This window comes from Crotalus tigris, unplaced genomic scaffold (genome assembly GCF_016545835.1).
Source record: "Crotalus tigris isolate CLP2741 ecotype Arizona unplaced genomic scaffold, ASM1654583v1 scf7180000018606.670481, whole genome shotgun sequence".
Lineage (NCBI taxonomy): Eukaryota > Metazoa > Chordata > Lepidosauria > Squamata > Viperidae > Crotalus > Crotalus tigris.
The window spans coordinates 550589-576134 of NW_024097102.1; the positions used below are offsets into that span (position 1 = coordinate 550589).

Sequence of the window (25546 nt, forward strand, 5' to 3'; positions counted from 1 at the left end):
TAATAAAATAATGGCTGTGGCAGAAACACACCAAACAGATGAAAAAATAACAAATATTAATAACAAAATTATGGAATGTATCCCATTAAGTTGCAAAGCTGGACACTAGCAGCTCAAATATCCAAAGATCTGCTGAGCCAACATTAATCCAATTGAAATTGTCTTGTATCCTTTTGAATCAGTGTTGACTCCTGGAGACTGCCTGCAGTTTTTGGCCTGCAAGTTCCTGCAGTTTTCTTGGCAAGATTTCAGAAGTGATTTGCCATTGCCTGCTTCTTAGGGCTGAGAGAAAATGACTAGGCCAACATCATTCAACTGGCTCTATATATAAAGCAGAACTAGAACTCATGATTTCCTGGTTTCTAGCCTGTTGTCTTATACCACTATACCATGCTAGTTCTTAATTTCAGCATAAGCAAGATTCAAAAATAAGGGGAGGGAATGAAGGAGAAGAATTAGGAAGTAATGAGTGGCTAATCCAGATGGGTTTGTATATACCATAAGTTAACTGCTGCCATTGCCCCATCTTTTTTGGGGGGGAGTGGGGGGGGTTCTCTGCTGACAGATCCCAAAATCAGAGCCTTATGTTGCCTAATCACTCTGTGGACAGGTCTTCCAACTCCACTGGTTGCAGGTGCTTCATTCCAGCAGTGGACATTATGTGCTGGCAACATTGATTTGTACCCAGTCCTAACACACCCTGGGCAACACATCTTTGAATTGTGACTATGCTCCTAAAAAGCTTGAAAGAGAATTTAAACAATTCATGAAAAAACAGCAGCCAGTGGCTACAACTCAGATTGGTTTTGGTAATATATTTGCTGGCATGTACACATGATATAATAGTGTGTGTAAGGCATTCATGTTTCTTCAGATACTTTCCAAAGCACCAGAGGGCAGGACAAGAAACAATGGATGGAAACTAACCAAGGAGAGAAGCAACCTGGAATAAGGAGAAACTTCCTAACAGTGAGAACAATTAACCAGTGGAATGCCTTACCTTCAGAAGTTGCAGGTGCTTCAGAGTTTTTTAAGAAGAGACTTCTTGTTTGAAATTGTATAGGGCTTCCTGTTTGAGAAGGGGGTTGGACTAGTAACAGTGTTTCTCAACCTTGACAATTTTAAGGCATGTGGACTTCAACTCCCAGAATTCCACAGCCAGCAATCAATCAATCAGCTCTATTCTGAATTGATTAAAAAAACAAATCACAACTCTGTGAGTTAGGTTGGAGGCAAAAGGAATGGCCAATCAAAAATGCAGGATGTGGAAAATGTTCCAGAAGGAAGGGAAATCTTATAGCTTAACTAAAATGGCTTTTTAAATAAACTTGCTTCTTTTACAGCGAGTATTGAAATTAGCAGCTTTGTGCAGTAAAACTAAACAAAACACCCCATTCTAATGTTTTCCTGCACTTTGGGCAAAAGCCAGAATTTTCAGGAGGAAGAGAACTTGGCAATTAGCCTAAACACCAGTGGAGAGAGGCTGATATTATGTCTCCTGGATTTATATTTTTAAATGCTACCTTATTAATTTCTATATAATTGTTGCAGCAACCATCAGAAAATATCAATCAGTAAATGAACTAATAATTATCACGCTCGGGACAGAAAGAGAACTAATTGACTTAACAGTATATTTCATGGGTATGTTGCTATAATTAATTAACTCTCTTTTTTTCTTTGTAATGAGTGACTTGACAATGCCGAAGTCAAGTGCTTTAAGGAAAAGAAAAGAAAGCCACATGAAGGGGAAACTTTATTTACATATCAAATGCTCTTTGTGAAATTCATGTTTTATAGGGAACATTAAGCTGCCAAAAGAAAAAGTTCAAAAAGAAGGAAAAACTGAGCACTAGGACAAATTAAAGAGTTAAGTGACTCATCCCTACATTGTTTTTATCTATAGTGTTTTGGTTTTTCAATATATTTTTTTCTGTAATTCAGGACAAAGTCTTTAAAGATAGATACAAGCATGATCTAAGACTAAGCAGGAGAATCCACTATAGACATGACATGCTAAAACTGTTCCAGCAGCCAATTCTTCCATCAAGCCGTCTTCATGGATTATGTGTATGAAGTTGTTTTATACAAACATCTATGTAAATACTATGAACAGAGGTTTACCTATGATTCTCCAATATTCTTTCTTTCATCTCCAGAACCACCAGAGTAGATGGGGCTTCTTCCTTTTTTGTATTTTTTGAGTTGGAGCATGTGAGGTTAAGAAGCGAAATAGATATCTTGCAAGAACTCACTTTATTTCTTAACAACTCCCCTCCCTGATCTGCTCTTCCAAATGGATTTTGTTTTCTCCCATTTTGAGAATGTGACCATGAATGTTTTGTGCAAAGTTTGACTGACTCTTAAACTAATATAAATTGCACATTTCTGGTCTACAATGCAAGATGTTTGACTGTTTTCTAGACCTATTGACTCATTGTTTATGATATCCATATGAACTACAGCCGAGTCCTGGTATAGGCACTGATAGACTGAGCTGGAGAAGAACCCTAATTGTCTTGGATTGATAGAAGACCATCTGATTTAACTTCAAATGAATCTTAATGTCATCTAGGAAATCTGAATCTTCAATGGCAATAATTGAAAATCAATAAAGCAGTGTCATTGTTTTCTGTTTGACATAATTAAATATATTTGCAAGCATGATAGACATAAATAGGATTTAGATCAATGGATGGATGGGGTTTTTTCCTACAGGTCTTTTCTATTTATTTAAGAATATTTTTTTTAAAAAAAATCATAGTAGAACTGGACAAATTATGGGATCCTTGGTGCTCTCTGAGCTTGGTTGCTTTCTTGCAGATGTTTCATTACCAAGCTAGCTTACATCATCAGTACTAGTGATCTAGCATTGATGATGTTAGTTTGGTAATGAAATGTCTGAACTAAAACAACCAAGCTCAGAGACCACAAGGATCCCACATTTCAACCCTGAACTACAAATATTCTTGTCTATTGGACAAACCATTCAAGCAAAACTAATATTTCCACAGAATAGATCAGTGAAGAAGATGCAGCCATATCACAAGAGTAATAGTTATAGGCAATAAATAGTATCTAAATGGTACAGGTAGTTTAATGTGTTAAATTCCTCTTGAATAATTAGGCTGTTTGCGACTATAAAATGTCTTGGGACAACAACAACAAAAAGGCAAAATTTAATGAAAGGTCTGCAAGAAAACCATCAACCTAGAGACTACCAAGGACCCCACAAGCACAATTTAATATTCTAAGAAGGAAGAAGTGTCATTAGGATCAACCAGAGCTGGTTTTAAGCTAAGGCCAAACAGGTATTGGCTTAGAGAACCAAAGATTAAGGTGTGCCAATATTGCTCCTTCTTCTGAATATTCTAAAAACGCAAATCTTTGCATTGGCAGGGGGTACCATATACTTTGGAGTCCAGTACTGGAATAACTAATCTATTCCAAGCCAATTGAGATTGGAGTGTACCAGATGCAAAGACAGCATTCATAATAGATGCTTATCCTGCTTCTGGTTGTATATCTTCCAAAACAATCTGTTCTATAGTTTACTTTTACTGTCAGGCCACTTTTTATAATGTTCTGCTACAGTTGGTTTCTGGAAAAAAATACACCCATTGGCTATATTCCTATTCTTTGCTACTGCAACTTCCATTATGTTTTGATTCTTTAACACCAAATGTACCTAACCTTTTAAGACATTCTTCTAAATACTGATTTCCAGATCTCACTAGCTTTGATTGCTGATTCGTTTATGTCAGTGGTTCTCAACCTGTGGGTCGGGACCCCATTTGGGGTTGAACGACCATTTCACGGGGGTCGCCAAACAACGCAGTCCGCCATTTTTTTCCCTTTTTCCTTAGCTGTGCTACTCCCTTTTATTCTATTGGCTTTTGAAAGCCAATAGAATAGACTCTCTTGAATAGAGTCTAATTCTATTGGCTTTCAAAAGCCAATAGGAATTGTCCAGGCTGTCTCTGCCCTGCTGAGCCCGCCAAAAGTCCCATTCTGCAAACGGTGCTGCACCAGTTGAGTAGTCCTCGACTTACGACCGGTTGAGTAGTCCTCGACTTATGACCGGTTGAGGGTCACAGCATTAAAAAGGTTGAGAACCACTGATTTATGTATATTCATCCCAGAGTTTGAAAAACGTGTGCCTATAGTGGAGGAACTTTTAGTTTAGCAATCATTTTTGCTATATGGTTGGTTCTAAATTTGACTTGGTCATGATATGTAGAATTCCAATGAATACATGTAACCAGGAGAAAATGTTTGGACTTGGCACAGTTTGAAAATCAAAAGGAGAAAAGCTTTTCCTGCTGTTCTTGAAATCCCATACTAGTGTGGATTGTGCATGAAAAAAAAATTCATTAAAAAGGGTTATTTTGCTTTATTATCCCATTTATATTTTGTCATATTTTAGATGGACTCCTGGTGGTTCACATTACATTTTATTATGTGTAATAGTAATTGTTCTGAAATAACTATAGAGTCAAAGTTATTTTTTGATATAATTTAACATTGAACCCACATCTAGATCTTGATTAAAATGTTTAGATTTACAGCTAAAATATTGACATTAAATAACATGCAGTATATCAGTGCTAGGAAATACATCTATGGTTTAATTTATAAGAGCAGTGATGGCACAGTGATTAGAATGCAGTACTGCAGTCTGACTCTGCCCACTGCCAGGAGTTCAATCCTGACTGGCTCAAGGTTAACTCAGCCTTCATCCTTCCGAGGTCAGTAAAATGAGGACCCAGATTGTTAGAGGCAATATGCTAACATTGTAAACTATAAAAGTCTAAGTACTATTGCTATTAATAGATTTTGGTGAAAAATAAGACTTCTAACTTATGATACTATGAATAATCTCATATTGAGTATGCTGATGAAGGTAGGACAAAGAATGCAAATGTCAAAAAGTTATGTGAACACAGCTTCACAATTATTCTTCTAGCAATGGCAGGCTCCAATTATGTGTCTTGATAAAGGGACCAGTGACATAGTTCAGTAGGTATTCCAAGGATGTCCTCTGTATAAGTGCTGCAGTTATTTGGCTGCTTTGCTAGCATGCAAGATTAGATTTGTGATATCGCAGTGGGAACAAATACAAAATTAAATAATTAATGAAAAAGGTAAATAAGGGTTTTACATGGATACCTAAAAAGATATGATGGCTTGAGAACATTCAATATATAACATTTTCTATTCATATTTATTGGTCCAAACTCTAACTTGTGTGACAGAGACAAGTTCTAGATTCTACAAGAAAGCATGTCATATGTGTGTCTCTGATCCTGTTTTGAATCAGCATCCATCTATGAAAAGGACTGAAGAAGAAAGAAACATTTGATGGATCTCCAGCCTCACTCCTATTTAAAAAAGATGAGCTGGTTGAGGGATCATCACGTGACTGCCACTGTTAGGCATTAGGGATTGAGGGCTTGAGAAGGGAAGATAACTTATTTTATCAATGGCTCCTTCCTATAGAGCAGTGATTGTGATTGCTCCCTTTTGGAATTACAGAGGAAAAAAAATCAGTATGGATGTTATAGTGACAAAACGCAACGGTACAGTCAATAAATGCACATTGACTGTCATTTCTATAAACTAAAAGCCTTACCTGATCTTGGAGATCACTGTCATTCACTTTGTACAACACAATTTCACAGACATGATAACATTCAGATATATTCAAGAACAACTGAAAAAAATTTGACAGTTCTGAGTCACATAAAAGATTAGCTTGTCTGAATAAACAGGATTCGTAAGCTTTGCTACCCACTATTTATGCCTCTTATTTTTCTGGCTCTCAGTAAGAGCCAGTAACTATTGTTTGAAAGTTTTGCATTGTTCTGGGCTTCCAAATAACTGCAGTGAATTTGTACGTTCATTCATGTTACTAATCTGAGCCTGCTCAAACAAGTTACTTTTTGCATCCTAATTTTAAAAGTGACATTAATGGAGTTTCCTGTAACTCCTTAATACCAATTATTTCTGTCTGAATTAACTTAGAATTCTAACTGACACAAGAAATAAAATGTGGTGGTTTGTTTCATGCTTATAATTATATTGTGCTGCTATTGTGTTACAGTGTCACTTGACTGTTCAGTACTGGTTAGGGCAAGTTTTACAAATCAAAGCATTAACACTGCTTATTAAACTGACACTAACCAGCCATGGAAAAAATAGTTGAGGATTTAACTTTGAATCAGTGCTTCCAGCTTGCAATCCACAAGAATAAAAAGAAAACATTGGTGAACTTTGATGGAGAAAAGCAAAATAAGAACACTTTGAAACAAACATTTGTTTTGTCAATGAAATCTTCTGTTTTTAGATCTGAAACAAGGCAGAGTTATAGTAAATCATCTGCTCTTATACTTACAAAGGTGTCACAGATACTTCTATCCTATAAATCTCTAAAAATTGTTAAGAGGTAACAAATATACTTCAATACTTTTCTAGGCCAACAGCCAGAAACTGAATGCTGTTTCTTCCCCAATAAACATGATTTTTCCTCTATGAAAAAGAAAGCAAATTGAAAGTATCTGCTCACCACTAGTGATAAACCTATGTTCCAATATCTCAGGGGTTGCCACAAAGAAGAGGGAGTCAAACTATTCTACAAAGCATCTGATGACAGGACAAGAAGCTATGGATGAAAACTAATCAAGGAGAGAAGCAATCTAGAACTAAGGAGAAATTTCCTGACAGTTAGAACAATTAATCAGTGGAACAACTTGCCTCTAGAAGCTGGGAATGCTCCAACATTGGAAGTTTTTAAGAAAAAATTGGATAACCATTTGTCATTCATCCAGCAACATTGACAGACTTTACTTACAAAGGAGCATAGGCAGATATGGAATGTGGAATGTTGCAAATTCACCATACAGTTTAAGAAAAAAGTAGATGTGGCAGTACCTAGAGATCGCAGAATAGAAAAGAAAGTACTGGAGAAAACCACAAAAAGCAAATACTTGCAACTAGAACAAATTTGGGAAAAGAAAGCAACAGCTTACATCCTTTGATGAAACCCTTAACATCATCAAATAACAATATCTGCTAGCACTGGACCTTGCGAAGGACTCAGTAGATGGAGAAAAATACCAAATCAGTCTTAACGTCTGACTGATTATGCGATTAACAATCATAATAAAAAAATTAAGCTCTTATGCCACCCAACTTTCAGCAACTCTGGATGGATGGTTCACAGCAATAAAAAAAAAATACAATAAAATCCATAAAAAATAAAAGAATAAGAGTTGACCAGCATGATGAAATGAACCCATGTTCTGGTTTTTTTCCTCTTCCATTGGGTGTTTAATCCTTAATCCAAGATGGAATTTTTGGAAAGGTGAGACAAAGTGCCTGGCTCTCTGGTGGCAGTGATGGACATGAGCAAAATAAAATGGGACACTACCTACTTTGGGCAGTGCAGCCTCAGGGGGACTGGTAAGATGAGATGCATGCCACAATTCAAGAGGGAGAAATTCTTCTGGTTAGCTGGCACTACTAGCTCTCTAAGGGATTCCAGTGCCATTAACTGCTGAAAAATTACTGACAAGAGCCAAATTGCTGAGTAAGCATCACTTAACAGACACAGAAACCTGATCGGTATCATTTTTAGGCTTGGCAGACATTTTGTACTTTCTCTGACTCAAAAAGAGAAAGAAAGAAATAAAAAACACAGTCTTTGGAACTGTACACAGCGATGAGCTATTTTAGCAACAGGCAGAAACTGAATTTGAGATGACCAGTAGACATCTGGAGTTGGGGTGGGGGGAACTAGAAAAAGACAGAAAAGGTTTGGAAACCCAAGATGATACACAGTTTGGGGGGGAAAAAACCCTCAATAAATTCTTCTTTTAAGGCAAGAGGTATATGATCACCATAAATCATCATACATATTTATTTTAAAAATGAAAGCTTGACCAGATATCATTTATCATATTTTTATTTATTTATTTAAAACATTTATAGAGCCACCCATCTTAAACCAAATTCAGGTGGTTGCCGATTAAGAATTAAAACAACAACAAACCCCACATTAAAATATTAAAACCAAAAATCTGGCGCCAAGCCAAGCTTTTCAACATGAAATGACATCATCTTATCCTAGCGCTTGAGGGGAAAGCCACGTCTTCAGTGCTTTTCAGAAGGTTAAGTGGGTAGAGGCTTCTCAAATTTTAGGGGGAAGAGTGTTCAGTAAGGCAGGGATTGGCACAGAAAAGGCATGCTTCTTAGCTCCATAATAAAGATGGAGCAGTATCCATATCACATGCAATTTCAAAAGTTCCCGATGAAAAATATTTAAATTTTAGACAAGTTGGTTCCAGGTTTTGGGAGGCAAGGCTTAGCAAGCTATGAACAAGTCAGAGAGGAAAAGAATTGAAACTTCTCTCAGGTGTAGAATTTACATCAGGCCTTTCAAAAATTCTCTACCAAACTCATAGGCTGAAAACAAAGGCTCCAAATCTAACCATAAGTACTTTCTCCAGGTTTCTAAAGCGCAAAATGTATTTAGTTGTGACTAACAGGTTCATGGAACTCCCAAGTGAGAAATTCACTTGTGATGCCTTCTAAATATTTAATTGAAGCTAGGAAGCAGGGAGGCTATAGGATAGAAGATTGTAGAATGAAAAGCAGGCTATTCACTCTCACACCTACTGGATACTTCTACTGGATATTAAATCATTTCAAGAATATGGTGCTCCACCTATGAGTCTCTCTCTGTTCTTGTCCTATGTAAACATTTCTAAAGCTAATCCTCTTTCATCAATTGAATGAAAACTGGTTGGAAAAAAGGAATGTTTCTCTGATGAATACTAATAAAACTGGATGTTTTTGCATGTTAGTAGAGAAGAAACAGTCTACAAAAAGGGTAGAGAATCTGTGGCCTTCCAAATGTTGACAAACTATAGCTTATACCATTCTTGGATCTCTAACTGACATGTCAATGTTTGAAGAACAGCAAGGTCCCAACTTTCAGGTTACATCTCTTTTAAAAATATTTAGGACCCCAGGATCTCAAAATATCGACCATCTGAAGAATTTAATGCCATATTCTGAACATGTATGCCATGAATGAAGAAAGAACACATCTGTAACACAATACTTCTACTGACTTTAATGCCACAGGGACATTCAAATGCTTTGCATAAATTCTGTATACATCAACTTCTCTACATTAATCCAGCAAAAACTTCTTTAAATGCCCAGTATAGCATTACCATATACTGAAAGGACATACTTTTATCATGGAGCATTCAAAGTACAAATAGTTTCTCTTTACCAATGAATTTAAGACATATAGTCCAAATTTTCTGTGCATAATATGTAGATAAGCTCCAAGGAACAAACTAATGGGAAGGATAATCTTATAAATATACTTTAATAACTTTGATGAGGAATTTTTCAGAAAACTGATGGTGGGATTCCAACTCAGAAGCCTTATGAACCCTGGGAGAGTCTTCCAGAGACCCTAGATTGCAGCCTAAAAGTCTTGACAAAATATGACAGAGCCAGCTATTTATAGATCAAGGAATATAACCCAGATAACTCTCCTCAGATTAGCATACTATTATTGCTTCAGACTTCTTCCTTGGTTGTCAGGTTGCATTAAGTTGACATTATCTTGGGACTGTAAAGTAAGATTTGAGTTTGTTGTGTGTTACTAAAGGTTTCTTACTCCTTAATTAACCATGTATGGAAATCTAGGAGGATTACTATACTGAAGTGGTTGCTGAATAGGGACAGGGAAGGAATTTTAAATTCACATTTTCAAGTGAACATTACCTAATTCAAATCTCCCAGATTAATATGTAAAACAAGACACATTGATTTAAATTCAATGGCATGATTATCCTTCTTATCTGACAATTTCTTCACATTTTGCAAAAAAATGCTTAAAATTAAGTTATGTTTAGTAGATTTGTATGCAAAGAGCATATGTGGATGAGAAAAAAACATACACAAATAAATTTGAATGTTATGTGTTTAAGAAAAATTTGCAAATAAAGCTCATATATTGAGGATATGCAATACTGATATGCAGGAGAAATAGATTGCTGTATCTATTCTTAGCAATCAGATTCTCATACAATATTAATATTTCAAAAATATCTGGATTCATGCTTTGTTGGCTAAAATTGATACATAAATATCACAAAACATAAATTGAAAATCAATTATTTTATGAACCTTCCATATTAGGAATATTACCATCTTCAGAATTAAATCTTGTAATTCTCCTAAAATGGATTCATACTATATGATTAAAGCAAAAACAAAACAAAAATAGCAAAAATGTGATATCTCTAGTTGACCAGTTGCATATTATTAAGGTGACCAACTTTTTTATAATAAAAAGGAGGACACAAATAAATTGAAGAAAAAAAATATTGTACATAAAAGAAACATTTTATTCATTGCAACAATAATACAGAATATACTATAATATGATAAATGCAGAGTGGGCCCTGCGGCTCCCAAAGCACCAACCGCACTGGCTCCGGCCCTGGGAGGCAGCCCACCATCCACATACCCCACCTGCAGCCGCCCTGCCAGCACCAACACTTACCCTGCACAGCCCTGTGTAGAGCAGGCTCCATGGCTCCCAGAGCACGGGGGGCAGCCAGCCGCCACCGCCCCTCACACCCCCACCTGCAGCAGCCCCGCTACCCCTGCCTCTTGTGCCCGCAGCCATTATTGCCCTAGCAGGGCCAAAGATCAAGAGAAACTTACCATGGCGTCGCTGCTCCAGTCTCCTCCAGGTATCTTCGGGACTAACTAGGAAATGGTGTAGCTGAGTAGCAGGGAGGGGTGCAAATTCACCTTCGTTGCAGACAACTTGCATGTGCAAAGTTTGCAATTTGGTGCGCTCAGCAGCAATTCCTATTGGCTTTCAAAAGCCAACAAGAGGAGTAGCACAGCTCATGCAAAAGTTGAAAAAAAAAAACATCAAAAAAGGTGCTGGAATGCCATTCTGAGCGTTCTATGAGAAAAAAAGCCCTGCAGATTAGTCTTCAAACATTGAAAAGGAGGACATGTAGGAGGACACTTTTCGAGGGAGGACAGAACTTACAAAAGGAGTACTATCATCCCTAAAGGAGGATGGTTGGTCACCTTAATATTATGGATGATTGATCGATTAATAAATGTTGATTATGAGGAAAAAAGCTCACAATGATTTTTTAAAAAGTGTATTTCTTCTTGTTGTATATGAGTAGCCTGAGCAAGCCTTTTAACATATTTGATTTAATGTTATCCTTTAGCCAGTTCTTTTTGTCTGTACTCTTCCTAACTATCCTGTAAAAAAGATGTTGAGACTCTAGAAAGAGTGCAGAGAAGAGCAACAAGGATGATTAGGGGACTGGAGGTTAAAACATATAAGGAAAGATTGATGGAATTGGGTATGTCTAGTTTAATGAATAGAAGGACGAGGGGGGACATGATAGCAGTGTTCCAATAGCTCAGGGGCTGCCACAGAGAAGAGGGAGTCAAGCTATTTTCCAAAGCGCCTGAAGGCATGACAAGAAGCAATGGATGAAACTAATCAAGGAGAGAAGCAACCTAGAACTAAGCAGAAACTTCCTGACAGTTAGAACAATTAAACAGTGGAACAACCTGTTTCCAGAAGTGGTGAATGCTCCAACACCGGAAGATTTAAAGAAGAATCTGGACAGCCATTTGTCCGAAATGGTATAGGGTTATCTGCCTGAGCAGGGGGTTGGACTTGATGACCTCCAAGGTCCCTTCCAACATTATTATTATTATTATCATCGATCATCGCACAGTCAGCCAGATGTTCAGACTGGATTTGGCATTTTGTCTACCTATCGAGTCCTTACCCAGGACCTGGGATAGGCAGATGTGGATGTTTGATGGTATTACAGATATCGTCGCAGGATGGAAGCAGTTCCTAATAAGGCCGCCTTTTGCAATTGACTAATAGCGAATTTGTCAATGCCAATGGTGTTCAAGTGGTGCTCCAGTTGTTTTGGGATTGCACCCAAGGAGCCTATGACTATTGGTACTACCCTTGCTTGCTTTTGCCACAGTCTTTCTATTTCTATTTGTAGGTCTTTGTATTTTGTTATCTTCTCCAGTTCTTTCTCTTCTATTCTGCTATCTCCAGGCACTGCCACATCCACTATCCAGACTTTTTTGTCTTTCTTATCGACAAATGTTAAGTCTGGGGTGTTATGTTGCAGGTGCTTGTCTGTTTGAATTCTGAAGTCCCAGACAGTTTCATTTTATCATTTTCTATGACTTTCTCTATTTTATGATCCCACCAGTTTTTGCTTACAGCCAAATGATATTTTTTGCAGATCTTCCAATGCACCATTGTTGCTACTTTGTCATGCTGCTGCTTGTAATCAGTTTGTGCAATCTTCTTGCAACAGCTTACCAAGTGGTCCACTGTTTCTTCAGCTTCTTTGCATAGGCGGCACTTACTGTCTGTTGCTGTCTTCTCAATTTTGACTTTGTATGCATTTGTCCTTAAGGCTTGGTCTTGTGCAGCCAGAATTAGTCCCTCGGTCTCTTTCTTCAATTTTCCTGCTCTTAGCCATTGCCAGGTTTTATTGTTATCTACTTTCCCAGCTATTTTTTTATGTATTGGCCATGTAGTGCTTTGTCTTCCCATGCCTCTATTCTGTTCTTCATTTGGTCTTTCTTGTAGGCCAGTTTGGTCTCTCCAGTAGTTAGTAAGCCTTCCTGATATACTAATTTCAGTGCATCTTCATCATTGTTCTTCAGATATTCTTCCAAAGCCATTTTTTCTTCTTCAACCATCTGATGTACTTGTAGCATTCCACGCCCACCTATTTGCCTTGGTAGATAAAGTCTATCAATGTCACTGCGTGGATGAAGGGCATGATTCATTGTCATTATTTTTCTGGTCTGCCTATCCATTGCTTTTAGTTCTGCTTGAGTCCAGTCCCATGCTGTTACCTAATGACTGGTATTGCCCAGGTGTTGATTTTATGGTCTTTCCTCCATTGAGTTTGGACTTTAAGATCTTCTTCACTCTCTTGATGTATTCACCTCTAATCTTTTTCTTGACTTCAGTGTGCTTGATGTTGTCAGCTTGAAGGATACCCAAGTATTTGTAGTACTCTTCCTCATCCAGACTCTTAATGTTATTTTCGTGGGGCATCTTGATTCCTTCAGTTTTCACTATTTTTCCTTGTTTGATAGTAAGTGTGGCACATTTGTCCAAGCCAAACTCCATTACAATATCTTGGCTATATATACGGACAGTGTTGAGCAGCGATTCTATTTCAGATGATGTTTTTCCATACAGCTTCAGATCATCCATATAAAGGAGGTGGGATAGTCTGGCAGATGTTTTTGATGTTTGATAGCCATGTCTTGAGTTATTCAGTATTGTTGACAGAGGAAACAGTGCAATAACAAATAGTAATGGTGATAATGAATCTCCTTGAAATATTCCTCTCTTGATATTAACCTCTCCCAGCCTCTCACCATTGATCTGCAACTGTGTCTTCCATTGTGCCATCAATCTTTGCACAAATTTTCTGATGTTTCTACTGACTCCTGTTATTTCTAGGCACTTTATTATCCAATCATGTGGCAGAGAGTCAAATGCCTTTTTGTAGTCAATCCATGCCACATTCAGGTTGGTCTTCCTTCTCTTGCAGTTTTCCAAGATCATTTTGTCTATTAGGAGTTGATCTTTTGTTCCTCTGCTATTGGGGCGGTTTCCTTTCTGCTCAGGTGGAAAGAGATTGTTTTCAACTAGATGCTGTTGTACTGCATCAGCTACCACACCAGTTAGTAATTTGAAAGTTGTTGGTAAGCAGGTAATTGGCCTGTAGTTACCTGGTGTTGCCCCTTTTGCTGGATTTTTCATTATTAGGTAGGTTTTCCCAGTTGTTAGCCACTTTTCAATTTCTCCTCCTTGTAGTATATTGTTGAACTGTTTGGCAATGAGTGGGTGTATAACAGTTAGATGTTTCAACAAAACCCATGCAGTTCATCTTCACCTGGTGCTGACCAATTTTTGATTTTCTTTGCTCTTTTTTCTACCATTTTTGTTGTTATTACTAGTTCTTTCATTTAAACTTCTGTTTTATTTGCATCCACCTCTTTTAACCAAGCCGCATCCTTGTTGTATTTGGGTTATCCCATATCTGCCTCCAGAACTGCACTGTTTCTTCCTTGTCAGGTACCGACTGATTCCTTGCAGTTTCTCCATTGATGGATTGGTAGAAACGTTTCTGATTGGATTGAAATTGGAGGTTCTGCCTATAGTTTGCAATTCGAGCTTCATATCTACTGATTTTCCTGGCTATAGCTTTTATTTGTTGCTTTATTATTTCCAGTGCTTCCTTGATCTTCCTTGTTTCTAAGTTGTATTTCTTGATTAGGTATTCTTTGGTCTTCTTGTTCTTCAGATTCTTTTCTTTCATCTGTTCTAGCTTGCTTGCATGTGATCTTAACTTGCTGATCTTATTTTCTAGTCTAACCTTCCATTTTTTGGTGCACTGTTTGTTTGTTTTTCTTTTTTGTTGATTTTGCATCCCAGGTATTCTGTTATAACTGTAGCTGTGCTGTACATTAGTTGGTTTGTTTCTTGCAGTGAATTGGTGCTTATACTTGATATTGCAGTATTTGCATCTTTTAATGCTTGTGCTATCTGTTTCTTTGGAACAAGCTTCAATGCAGGTAGCCTTATTCTGTTGTTTTTGTGCTGTTCTAGATGCTCAGTTATTCTTTGTTTCAATTCTTTTATTTCTTTAGTTAGAGGGTTTTGTTCTTCCTGAGGAAGAGGTGCCTGGTTTCCAAATGAGAACTGTTGTATATCTCTGCTGGATTCCTTCACTGCCAACTCCCCCTGCTTTGCCTCTACATTCTGAATTACTTCTGGTAAGGCTTTGATTTCTTTGCCCTGGGTAAACCTTTGCAGTTCGTCCAATTCTGTTTCTGTGAATATTTTATTTCGTGTTATAAATCGGCGTTGATCTGCTAGTCTCTGTTCTGTTATTTCTGATTCTGGATGTTGTTCTTTCCAGAAATGGTGCATTCGTTTTAGATATCCTCTTCTTGTTGGACTTGATCTGTAGTAACAGATCATTATTTCTTTGTTTTCAATCACTGTGTATCTGCGACGGGTAAACAATATTATTATTATTATTATTATTATTATTATTATTATTATTATTATTATTATTATTGTTATTATCCTCTTCCTAACATTGTCAATTTAGTTTTGGATAATCTGAATATTTGAATACCAATTCTTTTATGCTGGTTAATGAACACAATAAATTAAGTCCAAGTGTGTTTTATTTTTAAGCAATAACTATATTTTTCAGAAATGGTTATCCCAAACATCACTTATTTGTTACATATAGAGGAAATGATTAATTAATCAGGATCCCTTTCCTAATTGATTGTGATTTTTTTAAGCTACAAAATCATGCATTTATTGGTTGGATGAAAAGTCCTATTAAATTAAATAGGAATTACTTTTTAAGGTGATAAGAGAAGAGATAAGAGAAGAGATAAGAGAAGAGAACTTTTATTGTCATTTTTTTTATTGTGAGCACGCTGCCCTACATTAAAAATGAAATTCTCTTGCTACCCATACCCATACATAATATATATATAGACATGTTACACACACACACACACACACACACACACACACACACACACATACTAATCACTGTCAATTTTGAATATATAGCAGAAAGAGGAAACTTGAGAGTTCACAAGGTTGATGCTATAGCAAAACTGTGACTGAATTTAGATGTTCTGCTTTGGATGCCACAAAGCCTTCTCCCAGAAGGTAACAAGAAAACTAGGTAGATAACTTGCTGGACCCCAAACGGATATGCATTTAAATGTGATTAAAGCTGTCTGAATTATTATTCCATATTATCCTGAATACCTGACTGAAGAAAAAAAGAATCATCAATAAATGGAAATAAGAGGCAAAAACGACAATATTAAAATGTGAATGTATTATGTTCTTTGTTTTAAAAATATAAAGTTTCTACTTGAAAAAATGGAACTTAATTCTGCATTATGGTCCCAATGAAATTCTTCCTTTCCCAATGGATTTTTTTTTTGCAAGAAGAACTAGCTCTTCATGCAAATGATATCTTGTCTTAATTTCTGTACTAATTCTTTACTGTCTTCCATAATATAAGCCTTGTGAGCTGAGGTTTATAAATGTATGCTCATTTGTTTAAGAATAAAGAGACATCCAAAGATATGACTTAGCAGAAAAATCCAAATTGATCACAGTGTTCTTGTCTTGTTATATTGTACATATGTGCTCATGTAGACCTTAGCTCTTCTAACTGTGTGCTCTTTGGGAAAAATGAAATGACATCTTACAGAATTTGGTAAAATGTATGATCTGTAGGAATGTTTTGGTAAAATGTATGATCCTAGAATGTTTCAGTCTAGGACAGTGGTTCTCAATCTTTTTAATGCCGCGACCCCCAACCGGTCGTAAGTCAAGGACTACTCAACCGGTCGTAAGTCGAGGACTACTCAACTGGTGCAGCACCGTTTGCAGAATGGGACTTTTGGCAGGCTCAGCAGGGCAGAGACAGCCTGGACAATTCCTATTGGCTTTTGAAAGCCAATAGAATTAGACTCTATTCAAGAGAGTCTATTCTATTGGCTTTCAAAAGCCAAGAGAATAAAAGGGAGTAGCACAGCTAAGGAAAAGGGGAAAAAAATGGCAGACTGTGTTGTTTGGTGACCCCCGTAAAATGATTGTTCAACCCCAAATGGGGTCCTGACCCGCAGGTTGAGAACCACTGTCTAGGAAGTGCTAGTTAAGTCTTTGATTAAAAATCTGAATCATTAGAATCCCAAAATTTCTACCTAAGGATGAGTGGAATCATTTGTAAGGTTCTTCTGGTCTAAGGCAAAATTCCTTTCATTATGGTTTGCTGTAACTATTATTTTGCTTCCTTTCCCTCTCTATCTATTTCATCTGGGAAGAATTCCTTGAAGTTTTAAAAATCACATTACACATATCCTAGACTCTTCTTTTCTGATACATCCATGCTTTGTAATCTAAGCTTCAGCACTTCTGAAGAGTTAAAATAGAAAGAGAGCTAAATACCCTGATAGCTTCAAAAGTCACACATTTCGGGGATATAATTTGTCCTCTCCTATCGGTTTGCCCTTGAGGTTATCAGCACAAGGTTTCTGTATTCAGAACAATGGTTATTTCCTAGTTAAGCTAAAGTGACCACCACACAGTGTGAGATGACATGAAGTCACATTGGGGGATTGATATGGATTGGGTGGGGGTTCCTTTATTCTTTCAGAGCAGTGCTCTCGAATAATTTTTGTCCTCTGTCAGTGGCACAAGGCAGATTCTGTCATGCCAGAGTGTCATGGAATGTGTCAATGAAGAGGGCACTTCGGATGCACAACAACTTTGTCTTCAGGCAAAGTGTGAAAAGAATGTTGAGAGGCCAGCCCCTCTTCTGGCTTCCTCCAGCCCATGTCCTCAAACAAAGTGTGTCTTCCACTGGAACTGAATCCGAGTGCTGAAAGGGTGCACTTCAAGCTTTCAGTTGGACACGAGTCTTTGGTATAAGGGCATTATCTGGCAATTGGCCTTCTTAGGCCTCATTTTCAGTCCATAAGTAGGAGTTAGAGCCCTGAGAATATCCATGCTGTTGGAATCCTTCACTTAACATGAAAACCCTACTTAGCACTTCAACATAGTGCCCTGAAGTCCAAGGAAGTGTTGTTGTGATGCCAGGGTATTCTTATGTCCAGCATAGATAATCTTTTCACAGATGTGAAAACTCACAAAAACTAAACCAAACTTCATTTAACATAGCTATCAAATCTTTCAAATCTCTTATTTTTAGCTGGCATGTCTACAATCATCGTATAGGTTCTACTCACTTCACTTAAAATTAATTTTTATTTTAGGAATCTGACACAAAACATCATCGACTAAAACAAAAATTAAAACTTTGCAAAACGCAATATGGTTGCCAATGCAATGCCACCTGATGTCGATTTATTTCCCAAACATTATCTTTACACGTAATCAAATGAGATGGAAACACCATTCAGAGTAAAAAAGTAAAGCTTATTTCCATGTTATAATCTTTCAATATATGGTTTCAGTGTGATTCACAGATGTATAGAGGCAATCATGATTTTAAAAAGTACACCATTATATTAGGCAGAAATTTCAACAGATAAGACTTTAATTAAAATCTGTGAGAAGTTAAATGACTATATGTAATGAAATACGTAGATGACCTTGTGGAGTGAGAGGAAGAGATGGAGCTGTGGTGGTACAGTGGTTAGAATTAAGTATTGCAGGCTGACTCTGCCCAGTGCCAGCAGTGTGATCCTGACCGGCTCAAGGTTGATTCAGCCTTCCTTCCTTCTGATGTCGGTAAAATGAGGACCCAGTTTATGAAGAGCAATATACTGGCTTTGTTGACTGCTTAGAGAGTGCTGCAAAGCACTATGGAGTAGTATATACATCTAAGTGCTATTGCTATTGCCTAGGACACAATTTGATAAGAGAAGCAGAACCCCTAGTGCTTAATAGTTAAAGAAAGAAACTTAGAAAGGCCCAACCTTAATGGGTCAAGCAATTAAAAGTGATGGCAAGAAGTTAATACCTTCAGACTTGTACGGTTCTGTTAAAATAGCCTTATAATAAAGTAGAATTAGATTATCTAATCTAGTTTCCTGTCTGCTTTATCTGATAGGGCTGACACTATAAATATTAATCTTATTCAGCATTTAAACATATAATGACGTGAAAGTATGTTTTTGTTTCTCAAGAACAGGAGTGCCCATTGGTGATAATAAGTGACTGCTACTGAAAAAGTTCAAGTTCCAGTGATAGGAACTGATGTACAGATGGTTGAAGAACAGATTGCATGTGAAAAATAGGACATTTAAGCACCATCCATTAGACATCTCCTGGAGGAATAAGTTGAAGAATATCACACTCCACATGAGAATTTTTTGGATATTTCCCCTTCTTGGAAAGGGTTTCTAAACACTTCTCTTTTATCAGATTGAATGATGAATGGGAAACTTGTAGAAACCAATTTAAAAGAACTTTGATACTTAGCATTCACTTAGCATTCATTTTTTTTTCTTATAGTAAAGTAATTTAAAAGCATATTTAGCTTGAACACAATAGCTGGATGACAAACACAATTAATTCTGTTTCTTCTTTTCTAAATAGATAGTTTCTCTGTTCACAAAACACTCTGTGACGATGTATGTTAATTGAGGCTGAGATAAACATTGCCAGAGTAGGGGTAAACCATGATGTTCCATATATAGATGTTATCACAAAATTGGACTTTGATCGAAATAATAAAAACCCTTATCTTCAAAGAAATGAATCAAAGTTCCAAGCTATTATAATAGCTTGTTTGTTTTTTTATTTATGAGACTCGGAGACAAATTTCTCTATTAGGGAATTTAATAGTACAATGATCATTATCAAAGTAATAAATCACATAAAAGCTTATATTATTGTTGTTGTTGTCATTATGTTATTTTATTTCATTGTATGAATGTAATTGGCATTTTAAAAAGTCCAAGAGAAAATCTCTTGAATTTTACCACTAAAAATTCAAACATAGGAGGGGAAAGGAATAATACAGGAAAAAATGAAGAAAGATATGATTTAAGCTATTATAGACATATGTAAGTTCACTTACAGTTTGAGAGTTAAAGTGCAATTTGAGCATTATTGCTATTGATGTTGTTTTGCTTTTATAAGTGATTTTTCCAAGTGATTTTAGAGTAATTAACAAATTGCATAATAAAACCACATAACAACAGTAAAATAGACTTATATAAATATACTGTAGGAAGAGATGATAAAAAAAATCAAAATGGCAGTCCCTATGGGGTGATAAGAGCACCATCCATTTTTTATTTGAGTCATACTTAAAAATAGGTGGTGCTTCGATTGAACTGTTAGGACTCCCATTTCACCTTTGTTTTAATCATACAACTCAGGTACTCCTGCTGTATATATTAAATATCAAAAGCAAATAAAATGACATAAATTCTATTATAATTGCAACAGCAAACAAAATAGAATGCCAGAAATAATTCAAATTAGAATAAAAGGTTTTTTAAAAGATCTCCGAAATAGACATTAGACATCTTTTTCAATAAGCACATTCTGAAATTATGGGATTACCACTGTTTCTCTCCTTCTAGGCCAGCATAGTAGGCCAGAGTAATAACTGCTATTCATAATCTTCACTCTTAAGGGTTACTACACCAGCATTTTAAAGTTGGCTTGGAATTGAACAGGCAGCGAATATGCAGAATAAAAACAGCATAATCAAAACTAGTAATTCCTGCTACCACATTCTGCACAAAAATAAGTTTCTGATCCACCTTTTAGGGCAGGATTATTTTTCTTTGTTGGACAAAGACACTGTCAATGCATAGGTTCATTTTGGGGGGATAAGGGTAAGATCTCCTTCTCTAGAACTTGTCTCATATGATCTTCATAATGTGGTTTATTTGGGTTTGGTGTACTAACATAGACATCCAGGACAATGACATCAAAATGATATTGTGTTCCTATGGATATGATTGGAACAATTTGGGGCCTTTTTGTCATAAAAATTAACTGAAATAATATCATCTGCATCCTGCAAATCCCCAAATTTTGTCTGTCATATGAGAATCAGGTTTATATGCAAAGAAAAAAAGTTTCCTTAGGTTAAGCTTCAGTTTTGATGTCTAGAAATTCCACTCTCATATTATCTTCTTAGCAGCAATCCAGAAGTGATTTGCCATGGTTTGGGTGGTCTGATCTTTGAAACAGTATATTTTGTCAATGATACAAAAGGAGCAGGAAATAATATTAAATTAAAGCAAATCTCTCATTCTCTCTCTCTCTCTCTCTCTCTCTCTCTCTCTCTCTCTCTCCCTCCCTCCCTCCCTCCCTCCCTCCCTCTCTTTCTCTCTTTTTCTTTCATATTCTTTTGATGGTTTTCTTCACAATGGCAATCCTGTACAGGTAGTCCTTGATTTATGATCCCAATTGGGACCATAATTTCCACAGCTAACAAGGTTAAGTTATATCGTTAAATGAGTTGTACTGGATTTTACAACTATTTTTGTGACAGTTGTTAACTATTACTATTTTCAAAATTATTGCACATATGTGCTGAATCCTAGATTTGAAATCAAAGAGGATATAGGAGAATTTTTTTTTACAAATTTCCTCAAGAGTTTATTGAAAACCAAAGATGATTGTCATGGAATTGTTTTATATAATGCTGTGCCAATTAGAACCTGCATATGATGAGATACATTTTTTTTTAAATTTATAAGCCGCCCCACTCCCGAAGGACTCTGGGTGGCTAACAATAAAAAACACATAAAACATAACAAAACAATAATACAAAAACAATCATCCAGGGGTAAGTTTTTATAAACCCCAGGCCTGCTGGAAAAGCCAGGTCTTAAGTAGCTTACGGAAGACCAACAGGGTGGGAGCGGTCCTAATCTCCGGGGGGAGCTGATTCATTGACAAAGTATTTGGATATAGCAGCATATCAGATGTTTAAGATGAAATTATGAAGTAATTGAGGGCACTTACTAGAAAGACAATGATGATTTTAATAAAACAGTGAGGCAGGATTTCATGAATAACATTTTCTGGAGAGATACTGTTAAATTGTTTCTAGGTGCTCAGAACTTACTTACCTCATCCTGTCTTCTCCTGGTTGTCAACGTTGTAAACATTGGATGTTCCCGCTCTGACAACTGATGAAAATTGCAACCATTTCTGCTTTGCTTTTAATATGCTTTTTCTTCTATTTAGAAATCAGGTGCAAAAGGAGGGTTGGGATGAATGCTTGAGCTCAACTAGCCATAATAATAAACTCTGCTCTGTGGGAAATCAAGGATGAACTGATAACGGTTTGGTGGGTTGAGGAGCTGGAGAGAAAGCCCATATTTCAGGCTAATTGGAGAATGTGATGTATGACTGCTTATTGGGGGTGGGAATTGCAATTTGTTACTTTGTATTGGGGGAAGGGATTTTAATTTTGGGTTCAACTATGTAGTGCCGATACTTTGTTTCCTGAATAAAATATTCTTTAAGAAAGAATTCTTGCCTTGAAGTTCTTTTGACGGGTTTCATTTATCGGAACCATGACATTGGTTTTATAAGACTCTTTTCCCTTCTAAATGTTTTATGGCTGAACTGACAGGGTTTATTATTTCTGAAATCCCTGGGAAGATAATGAGAAAGAGGGGGCTTTTTTTGCTTCATTTCACTTATCCCAACCATTATCTTGTTTTCTTCTACAAAAACTGAGCAAAATATTCTGTCGTATTAATATTGTTCATGCTACACATGCATACATACATGTATCTACACAGAGAGAAGCACAAAGGTTAAAGAGATTTAGGTGCAGCATCAGAGATAATGAGGGCCAACAGAACCAGGGAGAACTTGGAGTATCATTTGAGCCTTTAATGGGCTATTTTTCATTCCTGGGTGGTGGGTTGCACATCTTTTATATTTTACTTTGAAGTGTAAAGGTAGCCCACATAAGATGGCAAAGAAGATTCATTGCTCCCCTCTTCCCCTAAATGCCCCATGCCCACTGCACCATTTTTTTTTTTGCAGTCAAAATGGCTGTTTATTAAATTCTTCAGGAAAAATAAGGTATCTGGAAAATATGTTTTAACAGGAAATTGAACAGGAGCCTTTTTAAAAATGCACTTCAGCTCTTTTACAGCTCTGTTTATTCATGGCTGGGGTTTTTTTTGGGTGATGTATATTTAGAACTTTTTGCAATATCCAATAAAATTGAAAAGAGGTTTAGTTCTGGGAAAAGAATAATTACATGGGGAGCAGTTGTCAACCTTATAGTTACCTTTAATAACACCTGAGAACACACACCATTTATTTGTCAAGATGGTTAGCAAAATCTTTTGACTTATTTGTTAGGCTCCAAATTAGGTATACTCTAATTCAAGTTTTTAATTCCTGTGGATCATGTTTGTCCCTCATAAAGTGGAACCTTCATTCATTCCAAAAAAGTTTGTGAATTGTATAGTAACTGTGTTAATTTCACTGTTTTAATCTTTTTCTTTCTTTTTTTGAAAGTATTATTGACACATATCTTTAGTAGTTGGCTTCTTGTGGTCCTTCAATATATTTTTACTCTCCTATAAAATCAGTGCAATTTATTTTTAAATATTTTTCATCTTCAACTTATTATTGCTGCTCTACATCACCAAAAGTGAGAAAGAAAAATCAATAGATTCATAAAACTACATAGCATAATATGTTTCTGATAGAGAGAATGAGTAGATGATAAAAATAGATGATACATTTGACTGCAAATATGTTCAGATTTTGTATTAGTTCTCAAAATGTTTAAAGACTCTTGAGCTTTTTTTGTTGAATAAATGCATTCACATATTTTCATCTGATGGCACAATTTAGCCTAATACGAAATATTAACTGGATACCATGGAACATAAATGCAGACATGAGAGGATATGTGTGTGACATTACAGGTTCTACATCTCACTTGTACATATTCATCATAATGCATGAAAAAAATAAAAATTGTTGTGAATATTTTCCTTGAATATGCAATATTGTACTTACTGTTGGTACTTATTATTTTATTATTCTATTGTTTCTTCTTCCAATAAAGCTTTCTTTTTAAGGTTCTTAAATTGCTTGAAATTGTTCTCCTGAACTTGTGGTGCAGTGGGGCAAGTGGTTCAAACCTCAATTTGCATTAATTATTACTATTTGCTGTACATTTTTTTTCTGACAGGTCCAGCAATCTCCCACCTTCATGAACAGATTGCATAGTTGCTGTCATCTAGAGAACATATAGATTCCTGAAGTTTTAATTTCAATCTCTTCTCAATCTGGAATCCCCTACAGGCTGCATCTTATTGTTCAACATCAGATAAACAGAAAATTGCTATTTCTAGGACATTTTAAACATTTCAATGGATTGTTGACTTAGTTGATACTGAACAAGTATACTTTCATAGTTGTCTGGCAGAGCTACATTTCAATCCAGTGAATGAAGAGTTACTGAAATCCCGGACGTTTCAAAGAAGATTAAAGTTTCCCAGGGGCAAGTATCTCTAGCACCAAGTGTGGAAGCTGACTCGGAAGAAACACGTTTGAAGTGGCAGAACTAATCATGCAGAAGCAGTTTGTGATTCTCTCTCTTTCTCAGCCAAGATAAAGCTGAGCATTATGACATTGGCAGTGCCGCACAAGGTCAATTTACTGTGAAAAAGGCAGCCACTGATTCCAACTTCAAACAGACTTTTCATGCTGCATAGCTAAAGACCGGATTTGCCATATTGCTCATGGCACAAAAAGGGTAACAGGACAAGGATATAGTTCAAGATAGCCAGCCTGTTCTGATAAAGCTATAAGATGATTTTTATCTAGTTAAATAAAATCAGGGTAATCACCTTTCAAGTGTAAAAAAGAGAACAAGTTTACAAATACGATTATTCTATTAATTAAAGCCAAATTATTTATGCAGTACTTTTCCAAGCCCTCACCATAATCTTTGAAGATCCTTCTCCAGAAGAGACAAGGAGAGAGAGAGAGAGAGAAAGGGGGGAGGTAGGAGAAAGAGAGGGGGGGAGGGAGGGAGGGAGAGGGAGAGAGTTTCAGAATCCTGAAATACTCACCTGGAAGCTATACTTTTTATGCCTCTTTCATTATTATATTTTTACTTCTTAAAAAGAAATGTAGCTTTTGGATGGGGAATATAAATAATCCTTTAGTAATGAAGGTGCTTTTCTCCCAGATTTTTAAAATTTCAGTTCCCACCACTCAGGCTAACATGACCAATAGCAATGCTTAAGCCATTGTTTTATGATATTCTGGAAATCTTCTTTAAATGGTTATGTGATACATACACTTTCTGTTCCCCTTGCCTACTGGTTTTAAGACCAGCATTTTTAGCATTAGATCCTCCCGTGATGATATATTAGGCAGATTAAAAATAATATCTGAGCATATTGAATTTCTTATTTTAAATTCACTTAAATCATAATACTACCATCATTACAAAGGTATCAGTAGCAGCAGCAACAACAAAATTTATTTAGCTGTTTAATCATTTATATTCATTCTGGATTAATACATATATACATATCATTTTGTTGGAATTCAAACTAAGAGGATCAGAAATGATATATCTTGAAGAAATGTTTATCCATAGCTGTTCTTGTCTATAACATTAAAATATGCATAATCCTTTCTCCCACAGTTGTGTGAGAAGGTCCATGCCAGGATTTTATGACTATGAAATTTGAAATCCATGGTACTAGAAAGAGAAGTGCCCTTAAATGATGGCCTTTAATTCCTCTGTTGGGAGTTAACCAGGACAATAGAGATACCATCAAGCACACCATAAAAAAGGATGAGAGAAATTTGAAAGAAAAGCCTTCCCTTGATACAAAAAGAAAGAATCTTTTTCAAATGAAACGTCATAGACACATGCAAGTT

At 36.3% G+C, this 25546-nt stretch overlaps 1 protein-coding gene across 2 annotated transcripts in view; it reads left to right on the forward strand.

Annotated features, from left to right (window-relative positions):
• Nucleotides 1-24504, forward strand: part of ISL1 (ISL LIM homeobox 1) — a 91227-nt gene extending 66723 nt beyond the window's left edge. Inside the window, exon 7 of one of the 2 annotated variants that reach the window (XR_005558130.1) lies at nucleotides 23838-24504. The gene's annotated coding sequence lies outside the window, so the exon portion shown is untranslated. Of the gene's footprint in view, nucleotides 1-874; nucleotides 932-23837 lie in introns of those variants that run through there. The other variant, XR_005558131.1, reaches the window with a different exon arrangement.
• Nucleotides 24505-25546: the final 1042 nt, after the last annotated feature.